We start from the raw sequence: 14,117 nt of genomic DNA, 5'->3' as shown, positions 1-14,117 counted from the left end.
ATTAATTTATAACCTGACTACTGAAACTAAATCTGCTGAAGCTGTGAGTGAGCTAGGAGATTTGGATTTTATGCAATCCTCTCGCAAGATTTATATAGACTTAAGCTTCCTGAGGTAAACACTTGTTTTTACTTATGATGTATAAACCATTTATAACTAGATAATGAACCTTGAAAATTTCTTACTGTATTTGTCCCATCTTGCTTTCATGTCTTTGTCCCAATATTCATTTGGTAGCTTGAAAAATGCACAAAGACTTAAAGAATCATTCACAGATGTTATTTACCAAAATCCTCAAATGATTATTTGCTTTCCAGGACAGTTAGCAAAACAAAATTTTATGCATTTTTAACATTTCTATTAATGCAAAAGAACAAAGCTCAATGAGTGATTTTTAAAATTAACTCTCCCCCACCTTACCCCCACACACAAAAAAAGCTGTGATGTCACTCTCATTCACACTAAAGAAAAACAATCTCTAGTAAACGAGGGCATAATACTTCAGCAGGATGAAGCTGATTTACCCTACAGGTATTGGGGATATTTTCATAACAGACTAAATGGGCACATTTATTCTGATTTAACAACGAGCAAAAAGATTCCTGGTATCTTAACTCAAAAAGCTTTCATTCAGATCAATGGTTCAAACTGTAAAATGCAAAGAACTACTAAAGCCATCAAAGAATTTTAACGGGTGCAGTGCCTTTTAAAAATTCCCTAGAAATCCCTCCATAATGACACTATCTTGTACAAAGAAAAAAAGATTGCCAGTATATTAATTTCCTTCATAGATTTTCAGTCAAAATTCAACCGTAGCACTTTTCATGTAACTCCAATAGGAAAATTTCAAAGCTCGTCTTTTCATTCAAAAAGCTGTACAATTAATCATATTTCTATTATCATAGGAGACAGGAGATAAAGAAAATAGAAGCAAATCATGCTTAACTATAGAAATCTTCTGTAACCATATAGTGCTTGTCTATAATGTCAAACTGGCAAGGCTTCTCTATTTCACTACATTCCTTTTTTCAAATTTTATTAATGGGGTGAATACTATGATCCCTTTTCTCTTTTTAAGACAGCCAGTAAACATTAAATATCATAGACCTTTTGCTTTTGCATGGATTGCAGAAATTCACCCATCATTTTCCAATATCAAAAGAAATACAAGCAATGGTGATAAAATATGCTAATTTGTTTCAGAGAAAAAAAATTTGAAATTTCCAATTAAGTCATTTGTATACCAGCCCTAACTAAAAAGTATCACATTTTACCTACATTGAGACTTACCTGAACCCTTAAGGTCTTTCATCTTTTTTTTCCTCCTTATTATGATGTTCTATTTTATGAACCAATTTGATTTGAAAATGTGAATTTTGTAAAGAAAAAAATCAATATTCCAACTCATAATTAAGCAATTTTTAGACAGGAAAAACCTAACAAGAATATCGTGCTCAAATAATTTTTTCCCATAAAGTGTAATTGAAGGGGACATAAGTTATATTCCTGAAATTTTCTGGGTTTCATTTCATTGACTGCAACGTACGGCAATTAGGGACTTAGCTTCCATGGCTTCTCTTCTCCTGGCAATGAATGGGGCAAACCAATATTCCCCTCCTCGGCTTTGGCCTTAAGCATCTTTAATTCCAATGAATCTTCATATCTTTCCTATCTAAATAAAGGTTTTCTTCTAGAACAATCCATTCTGACTAGTGATTAGAGGTTGAAATGACAGCTTTAAAAAATCTCAAAGACAAACTGGGATGGTATTTTTTTTTCATTTTAGCCAAAAGCATAGTTAAGTAAAAAATCACTAGCTAATTATCATTGATAAATAATAATAATAATGCATTAAAAAGTTGAAAATAAGGGGAGGTTAAGGGGGGAGTTGAAAACTGCATTAACTCGATCATCTCACGATACAAAAGAAGGAAGTTTATGCTTGTTATCTGAGACTTTGTTTATGTGTTTTATTCTATTATGTTAACAGAATTTGAACCTAGGGAAGTATTAATGACTCTTTCTCTAACTTATATTGCATTTTATAAATATATAATATGATACATTACAAAAATAAATGACTACATGCTAATGGATTCCTGCATAGAAACTGAGCAAATATTGTGGATACCATATTCTTGCAATAATGTATTTTACCATATCCTTAGATTCTGGGTTGTTTGTCTTGGGTTTTTTTTTTTGCGGGGGGGGGGGTATTTTTGGTTTTGGGGAGGCCACACCTGACAGTGCTCAGGGCTTACTCCTGACTCTGAGTTCAGGGATCACTCCTAGTAAACTCAGTGGACCAAAAGGGATACTAGGGATTAAACCCAGGTCAGCCAGGTACAAGGCAAATAACCAACCTGTTGTACTATTGTTCCAGATCCTCTACTCATTGTAAATCATCCAAAAGCTATATACTTTTTCTTTAAGCCATGAGAAAATAAAAGCATTTATACAGGTCAAAATAAATATGTCTCTGCTGACATACCATTCCAAAAAAAAGTCATCTTTGTCAGAAATAATAATCAACATGATTTTTATATGTAAAAGTAGCAATATTTGTGCAGTATTATCATTTTAATTAGAATTTTTGAAAGAAAAATTACTTTCCAATATAATAGTTAAGTGATTCAAGCATAATTCAACAGGGTATTTCAATCAGTCAGTGTATTTGTTCCTTATTATATTTGATTTTCCCTATGAAGTGACCAAATTGAAATAAAGATGATGGTTCATCAACAAGATTCATCTCCTCTCTAGCTTTGCCTGCTGATAGAGAATAATCTTTGGTTTGTGACATCACAATCTGTAGCTGGGGAGGTGACTGTGATATCAAACAGATGATTATATCCTTTCAGTGTGAACTAGCTGCAAAAGAGATGTGAGCACTATCATTTCAAGTCATATCACAGAGCCGGGTGACAAGAGCCAAATTAGACAGGGATGCTTTCAGTGCATTTGTCACTTTTATAGCATCTGCTTTTAAAGATAAAAGTAGCATTTCACAGTTTTCTTCATTAATAATTTAAAAGATAAACATTTTCATGTTAATAAAACTCACAGATGATAAAAAGGGAATGGAGAAATACCATTCAGTAGCGAGACCTTCAGAGAATAGGAATGCAGAGAAGCAATAGGTGCAAAATTTCATCTTAATTCAAAACATTGCTGCTCTTCAAAAAACAGGAAATCATCAATCTACTAAAAATGAAAAAGTGTTTCTCTGGATTAGAGATTCCTAAATAAAGATTTTAACAAAGTGACTCCACGATAAAAATTAATTATGTGTCATATAATACAATTATTGTGACAGGGTGGTAGAAATAGGATTGGTAATTATTTTTATAAGAAAATAATTCACAAAAGAATAAGAATCACTTTAATAAGCAAAATTCCTGTCTTCTAGAGAAGTACAACAAATATTTATAGAGAATGACCAAATGATAAAAAAAAAAAAGCCAGAGCTTCACAAAGGAAATAAAATGGGCGCTTCTCTTACAAATACATGCTCATGTATAGTTGCTCTTTTTTTTTAATCATTTTTTAATCATCTTTTAAGTAGCTATAGTTGCCAAAGACAAAGCCGACCACAAAATCCTTCCATGCTAGAAACATGCAGTTTATCTTATGGAGAGCTACAACAGCCCAAATTCAAAACATCAGTCATCTTTTACTATGCCTCTTAGAACATAAAGATTATGTGCATTTAAAAATAAAAACATAATTGACTACAAGTCAAGCTTATGCCTTGTTATCTGCAGCTCTACAGATGATTAGTGGTTTATTAGAGGATGCATATACTACTGAGTCTTAGAAGCTGGGTGATTACTATCACTTTATTGCTTAATAGCTGTTTGGATATCCTGATATCTTCATTTCTCAGATGATACTCAAAGCATAAGTGGACCAGCTCCAGAATCCAGATCAATTACAAATCCTTACCACTGTTACAGACACATAGTTTGATGACACAGTTATCTTCATTAGGATCCGTGGGCCTCCCTATTTACTAAGTATCATTTTAAAAACGTAGAATTGAGTGATGTGCAATTTGAGTACCAAAAGCCAGACAAATTTCAATTAAATTATCCTCATAAAAATATTTAGTGGTTTACAGAATTTTCTTACTTTAATAATCTAAATATGCTGGCTGCTACATAATCAATCTATCAGGCTTAGAATGTAACATGCATGGTGCTATAAGTGCAAATGGCACTATTCTCATATTTAACTCTTCATCAACTGCAAGTCTTCCTCCATATGTGTTGCAAGAACACAATCCTCTGCATGAAGTCATTTCTATAACTTGTAACATAATAACATGTTTTTACACCTATGGGGCCAGAGTGGTAGTACAGCAGGTAGGGCATTTGCCTTGTACACAGCTAACCCGGGTTCGATCCCCAGCACCCGGTGACCTACCAAGAGTGATCCCTAAGCACAGATAAGTGTAGCCACAAAACAAAATAACCAAACAGTAACAGTTTCTTGTATCATACTTTGACAAAAAAAAAAAATTATTGGATAACAGCTTGTCACATTGCACTGAAAATCTATATTTATACTTGTTTTTTCCTAAAGAATTCTAAGTTTTAAGGGTAACAGCCTCAAAAATAAAGTCACTGAGGCCAGGCAACTAGCACAAAAGGTTGGAGCAATTGCCTGGCAAACACAGGACCCAAGAATTTATCCCCCAAACCATATAACCTCCTGTGTACCAAAGTGTATAACCATGATAGCCACAGCACTGCTGCAAAGTGACCCCTTCTAAAGAAAAGAAAATGAGGGCCCCATTTTCTTATTAGCCTATTTCCAGCATTAGCATGTGAGTAGTTAATCGGTGCATTACATGAATGAAGAATGCATCTTAACACACTCTCAGTCCAATCTCATAATACAACCAGCAGAAAGAATGGTCTTAAAATCTACTTTCCATTCAATACATTCAGTACATGAGCAAATGGGACAAAATACAGTCAAGTCTCAATGTGATCAACTTAGAGCAGGCATACTAAAACAATGTCTTTTTAAAAAGCAGATCTGTTAATTACACAATATACAAATACAGAATAGCAAATAGATCCCTTCCATGTTTGCTATATTTGGCATATAGAAACCATATTTACTGGTGAAGGGATGGGTGTTTGAGCATAGTATGACTGAGACTCAATCCTAAAAGCCCTGTAACTGTTCTCACGGTGACTCAATTAAAAAATAAATTTTTAAAAAATTTACTTCTTTAAAAAAAAAGAAAAGAAATCATATTTAAACATACTTAATATTTGATCTTTACTTCATCAATAATCCAAAAGGATCTGAACTGACCTTGTTATTAAATTGTAATTACAGGGGCATCCGGATAAACATTTTGCAAAGGAAACTAAACATAAATCACAATCAAATTTCCAAAGACTAAGAGTGAAGAAACTGATGAACCTAAAAATCTGACATTTTATTCCATCACCAGTCTCTACACCCACCTCTCCCGATTCCACTCTCTTCCTCCTCTCTACCTCTCTCTTTCCTCCCTTGATGCCTATAGGCAAATATCAGTCAAGTCATCTTTCTGAATTTGAGAGACACAGTAGATTTTTCTACATATCATGCCAACAACGGCATTCTTTCAAAGTAAAGACAAAGATTAAAGCCTATCTATATCTCTTCATCTACAATAGGAATTTAGGTAAAAGGAATGTTGAAGTAGGCTAAAACCACTCTACAGTTCATTAGCATGTATGTTAGAATAAAGGTAGTTTGCAGTAATGTCTCTACAAGTGCTTTGAATACACATATACAAACATTGTGGTTTGATGTTTGTGTGCACAACAAGACTTTTTTTAGCCTGCTTTTGGATGACCACCACTTTACAGCAGTTATAATCTATCAAGCATTATCTTAGATAAAACATAAAGATATACAGCATATAAAAGCAGATTTGCTGCGCTGGAGATAAAAATAGCAGAGGGGGTAGGGGACTTGCCTTGGATACAGCCAAGTTGAGTTCGATTCCTGGCATCCCATATCGTGCCCCAACCCCTGCTTTTAGGAGTGATTTCTGTGTGCAGTCAGGAGTAAGGCCTGAGCATTGCTGGGTGTGGCCCCAAAACAAAAATAAATAAATAAATAAATAAATAAATAAGATTTGCCCTGGTTGGTTTAAGATGGAAACACTTAGAATCCTAACTAGAAGATTCCCTTTTCTCCACATCTCTCTTCTATTCCCCCTGCCCATACTTGAACTGTCTCTTAAGGAAATCTGTTGTAATTGTTCTGCCATCTAGAGGTTCCACAAAGGTATTCTCATTTTAATACAAATGTTTTGTTCTACATAGATACTGCCAAATACTCCAATATAAAATCCTTGGTATGAATTACGTCAAGCACTCTTATCTAGTCCAAGTGGGCAAAGTTCATGAAGCAATGCTTCTTAAAGTTGCAGAATGCTACTCAATTATTCTATTGTCTCATCAATAATAAAAGAGAATTAACCCAGGATTTAAATAAATTACACACAGGTAAACAAGGAGTGAAAGTCTATCATTTGGTTTACAACATCCCACAACAAATCTCAGAAAATTCTATCATTTGCAATAAGGAAGACAAGGAAATAAATTAAGAGTTGATCATAGAGGTGTGGAAAGATAGTACAGCAGGTAGGGCATTTGCCATGCACCTGGCCAACTGGATTGATCCCAGCATCCCATATGGTCCCCCATCTTGTCCCCCAAGCATCGCCAGAAGTAACTCCTGAGTGCAAAGCAAGGAGTAATCTCTGAGCATCACTGGTTGTGGCCCAAAAAGAAAAACAAAACAAAAAGTTAAGGGCCAGAGAGACAGCACAGCAGGTAGGGTGCTTGCCTTGCATGTGGCCAACCTGGGTTTGATCCCCAGCCTCCCATATGATCCCCAGGCACTGCCAGGAATAACTCCCAGTGTTGCTGGGTATGCTCCCCCAAAGTAATTTGTTGTTGTTGTTTAATTTAAAAAAATTATCATAGTAGAAGTCAGAAGTCAGCAGGAAAACCAACAGAGGGGCTGAAGTACAGTGGGTAATGCATTTACCTTGCATGCTGCCAACCTAGATTCAATCCCTGGCACCCCATATGGTTCCCTAAGACCTACTGGGAGTGATCCCAGAGTACAGAGCCAGGACAAGGCCTGAGCACCACCAGGTACGGCTACAAAAAAGAATAAAATTAACTGATTTGTTGAAAATACCATGAAGAATTCTTTATAATATTTCTCTACATATAACATCAGACCAAACATGTTTGCTGCCTTTAGTTGATTTTCAAACTTATGAATTCTGTAATTTATTTTAGTTTTAAAGTGAAAGAGATGGAGCTAAGCATATAAATTAAAAATCATCACTGTTTCACTGTATCACTGTCATTCCGTTGCTCATTGATTTGCTTGAGCAGGCACCAGTAACGTCTCCAATGTGAGACTTGTTGTTACTGTCCTGGTATATCGAATACACCACGGGGAGCTTGCCAGGCTCTGCCATGCGGGTGGGATACTCTCGGTAGCTTGCCAGGCCCTCCAAGAGGGACGGAGGAATCAAACTTGAGTCGGCCACATGCAAGGAAAATGCCCTACCCACTGTGCTAACACTCCAGCCTCTAGAAATCACATATAATAAAACATTTACAGAATATAATCAATAAAAGCAACCTTTATTTTAAAGAATAACTTCAACTGCCACCCCTTCCCAAAGAAAAAAGAGAGAAGAAAAGCATGTTTCCAACTATGGTGACATGCTGGTTATGCAAATTTTAATTCATTTCCAATCCATGTTTATTTCCTGTTTAATAAGGCATTCTCAACTATTAATGCAAAATCTCAAATGTTTCCTATTTGGGAAGCTAATTTTCCAAGTTAGCAATGTCTTTTCCCCCCCTTTAAAATGTTTTGAGACGTGCTGTTGAACTTTTATTTTAATATTTTACAAGTGTTTCAAAAAGATGATCAATGTCCATGTATTTATTCAACTGTGACAGATCAAGTTTACCATTTTACACCAGATAAGCAGCTTTTTATCTGGCTTCTCTGTAAATAGATCTGGGAAGAGATTTGCCAATGGCTAATTCAATTTTATTCTTGAACATAAATTAGAAGCTTTTGTTATAATTTATCTATTGTTAATGGTTTTCAGTATCAAGAGAACTTTCAATAGCCATAAATCTACAATTATCTTATTACCAATACTGGGGATGGGGAATCAGGCCACTCCCAGTGGTGCTCAGAGCTTACTCCTGGCTCTGCTTAGGCATTACTCTTAGCAGTACTTAGGGTACTACATGTGGTTCTCAGGATTGAACTAGGATGCATGCAAGGCAAGTGCCTTACCTGCAATACTATATCATTCGATCCTCATTACAAATCTGGTACTTGGGAGAGGTGGAGGGTAGCCATACCTGGTAGTGGCTGGAGAACCATCTGTGGTGTCAGGGTATAGAACCCAAGTTGGCGCATGCAAGGCAAAAGTCCTACCCACTGTCCTAGCTCTCCAGACCCATTACCAATATTTTTAATAAAGTCAAGGATGAAAGAAAGCAACAAAAACCTTTAATCTGTTGAACCTTTCCTATCTCAGATATCCTGATTAACTTTTGACATGTATGTTCCACATAGCAGGAAAATAGACCGGTTTCTCTACCCTCCCCACCTGCCTTAATCTCCTGTACTAGAAGCAAAGTGTACACACACACACACACACACACACACCCCAACATTATGCACAAACTATGACAGCAAGATTAATTATCTTACAAAGGAAAGTGTGGGCCAGAATGATAGTACAGCAGGTAGGGCACTTGCCTTGCACACAGTCAACTGGGGTTTAATCCCCAGAATCCCATATGGTCCCCCAAGCCCACCAGGAATGATCCCTCAGAACAGAGCCAGGAGTAAGCCCTGAGCACTGCATGGTGTGCCTCCACCCTCCCAAAAGTACACTTGTGAGCTCCAGTTGGTACCACAGATCAGGGAAAGTTTAAGTGCAAGTTTCCTAATGACAGAAAGTCTACCCACTCTCCTTTTGTTTTATTTTCATTTTTTTATTGAGATTCTGTGGTTTACAATACTGTATATAATTGTTTCTCATGCCTACAATTCTACCCTCTCCCCTTTTAAAATCGAAAACTGCAACAATAGCAACACATAAAGGAAACACAAAAATCTGGACTTTTTAATAGTGAGACAGGGCTTCCCTTTGTCTTCAGGATAACAATTAAAAATGGGTTCCAAACCTTCACCTTAAAAGACACTATTACTCATAGTCTGCCACTAAAGATTATCTAGTAAACATTTCAAGGGATGCTGAAGATGAGACAGATTCAAATAAATCTTTTGATTTATTCAAATCCTCCTCACTTCATCCTATTCTCCCTTTGTGATGATCACACATACCTAAAGATACTGCATGTCACCCAAACTTCCTCACACACACAGTTCCTTTGGTGAGGAGGCACAGCTCAGGTCAGACTGCAGAGTTCCAGCTAAGTGGACTCCCTGAGCACCATTCATCTGTTCTCTCTCCAAGGACACTTTAAAAGAAATCACGGTTTTAAAAAAAGAAGAAAGGAAGAAATCATGGCTCATGAATATTTCCTTCTCATTACTTAATCTATGCCTGTGAAATTTTGAGCCTTGAAACTCAACTATCTCTACAAAGAGAGAACCTGTGATTTTCCACGTTTTCAGTAACAGGTTCATGGGCTACACTGGCCCTCATTGTCAAAGCAGCTGCACTTAAATCAGAGACCATTTTAGACACCGCTGCTCCTTAAAACTATATACAGGGGCTGGAATGATAGTACAGCAGGGAGGGCCTTTGCCTTGCATGCGGCAGACCCAAGTTCAATCCCCAGCATCCCATATGGTCCCCCGAGCATCACCAGGAGTAATTCCTGAGTGCAGAGCCAGGAGTAACCCCTAAGCATCGCTGGGTGTGACCTAAAAGGAAAAAAAATCTTATATACAAGACTGGTTGAGAAAACCTTAAAGTAAATTAGAAAGGAAATAAGCCCTCAGATCGACCAACTAGTCTGACTTGGGGGTGGGGGGATGGTTTTTGAAGACATACCCACTGATCATGAAATCCCGTTAATCATCGATTTCTCGAGCGGGCTCAGTAACCTCTCCATTCGTCCTTTCCCTGAGATCTTAGAAGTCTCTCGAGACTCAGCCCTCTCAATGATGTCGCCCTGGAGGCTCTTTCAAGGTCAGGGAAATGGGATTCAGCTTGTTACTGGATTTAGCATATGAATACACCATGGGAAGCTAGGAAGGCTGTCCCATGTGGGCAGGAAACTCTCAGAAGCTTGCCAGTTTCTCCCAGAGGGAGAAATAGGCTACAAGATATGGCTTCTGGGAGCTTGTTTTTAAGTCTCTGGATGTTGGCCGTTGATGGGATTACACACACCTGGGTTCCTCTGCCGGTACCTTCATGTGTGAGGCCCATCTGAATGTGTGGAGAGGGGCCTCGAGCATGGCTATAGCTAGGTTCCGGTGGTCTTCGGCCGCCGGGAGCTCTGCTCGAGGTGGGGAGGGAAGCTGGTGCCCATCCCCTCTGAGGGGCCCCGGAGGAAGACATCCAGGCGTGTGGGGAAGAGACTGCCATCCCACTGATACTCAAGAGTTATTCCTGGCTCTGCGCCCAGAATTATTCCTGGTGGTGTTCAGGGCATCATATGGGATGCCAAGGATTGAACCTGGGTCAGCCAAGTACAAGGCAAGCATCCTACCTACTGTGCTATCTCTCCAGCCATTTTGAACCAGCCACTCTGAACAAAGCAGTACTCAGGCATTATTAGAGTTTCCTGAGCACTCTCTGAGCATGATGTAATGCTAGACTACAAGTCCACTGTAGACAGAGAATGTCTCTAGAGGAAATTAAAATACAAAAGGACAAGAGAATACAACAAGTAAAACCAAAATACCAAATGAAAGCTGTGTTGTACAAACTTGGTCCCTACAGGGCGAGAAAAACAAATCAGCCTGTTTTCTTTTCCCATGGTTACAACACATAAGAAACATCAGAAGTATATAAATAGCAAACATGGAAACCAGTGATGCTCATGTTTACCCTGAAGGTACAAGTCTAACAGAAACAAATTAGAAAAACAGGAAGCAGTGTGTCCCTGTCAGGCAAGACAAGGGAGTAACAATGGAACATAATAGACTAAGAAAACAGATCATAAACGGGACTTAGTATTTTATAGAATACTTGAGGTTTATTTGTCATCCTATACAATCTTTACAGGAATTTTGTAAAAAAAAAAAAAAAAAAAACTTGGGAAAACTCAGAATTCTAAGTCTGGAGGGAAAAAATGTTCTACTTCTCTAATTATAGTTTACCCCAAAGGAATCCACTCCACTTACTCCCCAAATTAAAAAAAATGTAATTTAAATTTAAATGTCTGTGTACAGCTATGATATAAAGACTGCACTATCAACCCACACAAAATATGATTACTGGAATAACTCATCTCCAACAAGTATCTCTACGCTCTAGGGTTAAACTCTATAGGAGTCCTAGTTCTCCCATTTGAAAAATGAGAGGTCTGGGCAAAATGGAAGCTAAGATTTATTTTCACTGTGAACATTCTACAAAGTCCCTAGAATTAAAAAAAAAAAAAAACCTGAGATTTAGAACATACTAATATCACTCATCTAAGAGTACTTGGGAAATAAGAAGCTGAAATGGTGAAAAAAAAATAACATTCAGCGGCATATTGATTACTAGATTAGAAGGAAACTTCCAAGAGATTTATGATTGGAAAAGACAGTCATCTAGATGAACTTGTTCTAGTTATCAACTCATTACACAATGACAGTTCTTAATTCTCTATTATCTCTCAAAACAACAAACACCTCTCTTTTACACTATTATTTTAAATGTTAAATTAAAATAAGTATAATAGAATAGAATATTTCAGATAATGTCATTGAATTAATGCTCTTTTAAATATATAATCCAACAGGGGCTGGAGTGATAGCACAGAGGGTAGGGCATTTGCCTTGCACGTGGCCAACCTGGGTTCAATTCCCAACATCCCATATGGTTCCCTGAGCACCGCCAGGAGTATACTTATTTATTATACTTATATATATTTACTATACTTATTATACATATATAATCCAACAGTAAACTAGTATGGTTCATAGTAACCAGGCAAAGTGACACGGATCTGAAAATTCAAGCATGTAGTGTGAAAGATCCATTGTTTTCAATTGTATCTGAAGCAGCAAATTCTTATGTAGAGGCTGTACTCTCTTGTTGACAGACATACATACTCCTACACAGACTGGATTTAATAATCTTTTTTGTTAACAGCATGACTTTCAGGTATCCGTGCACTGCTACCAGTGCATTTAATGCCATAATTTGACAAGGCCTCACAGAATAGCTGACTCTAAAGTGTTGTCACTTTACATGTTACATCGTTTATATAAGGGTATTTACAACTAGTCCCACAAGAGAATGTGTCACATGAACTGCCTCCTAAACACATTCTGATTTCTCCAGTTGTGGCCTAATGAGCCCAAAAGTATAAAGATGAGACATACATGTAACGGGTTTCTTCAGAGAGGAACTCTGAGACAAGACAACGCATAAATGGTAGCAGAGCAAAGCCCCAGACATTATCACAAGTAACCAACACCCTAACCGGGAAAGAGGGAGCACCACAGAGAAAAGAGGCAGAAGTCCAAAGGGAAAACTTGCCCACAAGTTGGCCCATTGACCATTAACTTTACACAAAGGACATTCCAAAATTACACCCTACTGTGAGTAAAAGGTATCCCAACTAGGACCCAAATTCCACTGATACTATAATGCAAATGTAATCATCAAGAAGAGTATGAAAATTACTAACGTGTACTGTCATTCGAACTTTGAAATTAAAGGGGAAGATGCACTCTTCGAGCCCATCTTCTCCCTTGAACACGTATCTCGCTTGCTGGTCTCTATTGTTTCTTTGCTTGCCCATTTCCACTCTGGAGAAGTTCGTGTTCTCTCTTGAACACACATTTCTCCCTTTCTCTCCTCTCACTTTCTTCTTCTATCTCGCTTCACAAAAAAAAAAAAAAAAAGGGAGGAGGAGAAGGAGGGGAGGGACTGGAGCGATAGTACAGTGGATAGGGCATTTACCTTGCATGAGGCCAACCCAGGTTCAATTCCTCCATCCCTCTCGGAGAGCTCGTCAAGCTACCAAGAGTATCCCACCTGCTACCAATAGTGTATTGGATATGCCAAGAACAGTAACAAGTCTCACAATGGAGACGTTACTGGTGCCTGCTCCAGCAAATCAATGAACAACAGGACAATAGTGCTATAGTGCAGTGCTATGCTTATATCTAGTTTACCCTAAAAATGCTATCTTTAATGCCTGCGATCAAAATATATATATATATATATATATATATACATCAATCTGAGGTTCCAAAATATCTTACAAATAAGTAGGCTCTCAGTTTAAAATAGAGATCATCTTTGGGGTCAGAGATGTGATTCTATATATCTAGAAAATCGTCTACGTGTTCAGATCCAGGATTCAATCCCTGGTACCTCATGCTCCCGGGCCCTACGGCTTCACTGAGTATAGTCTCAGCCCCGTAACTAACATTATTTTGAAAGAAACTGCAGGTTGAAAAAATGCTTAATGGTCTACAAAGGTTAAAGTAGATTTATATCTAAGTATAAAATCAGATTTTCCAGGACTCCCATCAACTCCTCTTGATTTTCCTCTTAAGATGATGAGTTTGGGGCCTGAGAGATAGCACAGGGGGTAAGGTAATTTCTTGCCTGGCCAAACCCAATTCGAATTCCCCAATACATATATCGTTCTCTGAGCACCACCAAGAGTGATTTCTGAGGAAAGAGCTAGGAATAAACCCTGAGCAGCAATATGTATACCAACCCCCCCCACACACACACGTAATATGTATGTATGTGTGTGTGTATATGTATAATGGGTTTTAAATATTTAAGCAAGAAATCCAAGAAGGTAATGTGAAAACTATTAATAGTGATGCCTTATCAAATTCTAATATAAAGTAGATGAATTTCATTTACACACAGCATACATAACTTGACACATAATTATCTT

General features: G+C 37.5%; 2 protein-coding genes across 2 annotated transcripts in view; one reads left to right on the top strand and one right to left on the bottom strand.

Moving 5' to 3' along the window:
• The window catches only part of CHRM5 (cholinergic receptor muscarinic 5), an 81,419-nt gene that overhangs the window by 797 nt on the left and 66,505 nt on the right, over positions 1-14,117 (top strand). The window lies entirely within an intron of this gene.
• The window catches only part of AVEN (apoptosis and caspase activation inhibitor), a 174,004-nt gene that overhangs the window by 113,931 nt on the left and 45,956 nt on the right, over positions 1-14,117 (bottom strand). The window lies entirely within an intron of this gene.

The sequence above is a fragment of the Sorex araneus genome, chromosome 3, assembly GCF_027595985.1.
Source record: "Sorex araneus isolate mSorAra2 chromosome 3, mSorAra2.pri, whole genome shotgun sequence".
In the NCBI taxonomy this organism is placed as follows: domain Eukaryota; kingdom Metazoa; phylum Chordata; class Mammalia; order Eulipotyphla; family Soricidae; genus Sorex; species Sorex araneus.
Note: the sequence above shows the minus strand (reverse complement) of the source record. Positions and strands in the feature narration are given on the sequence as shown.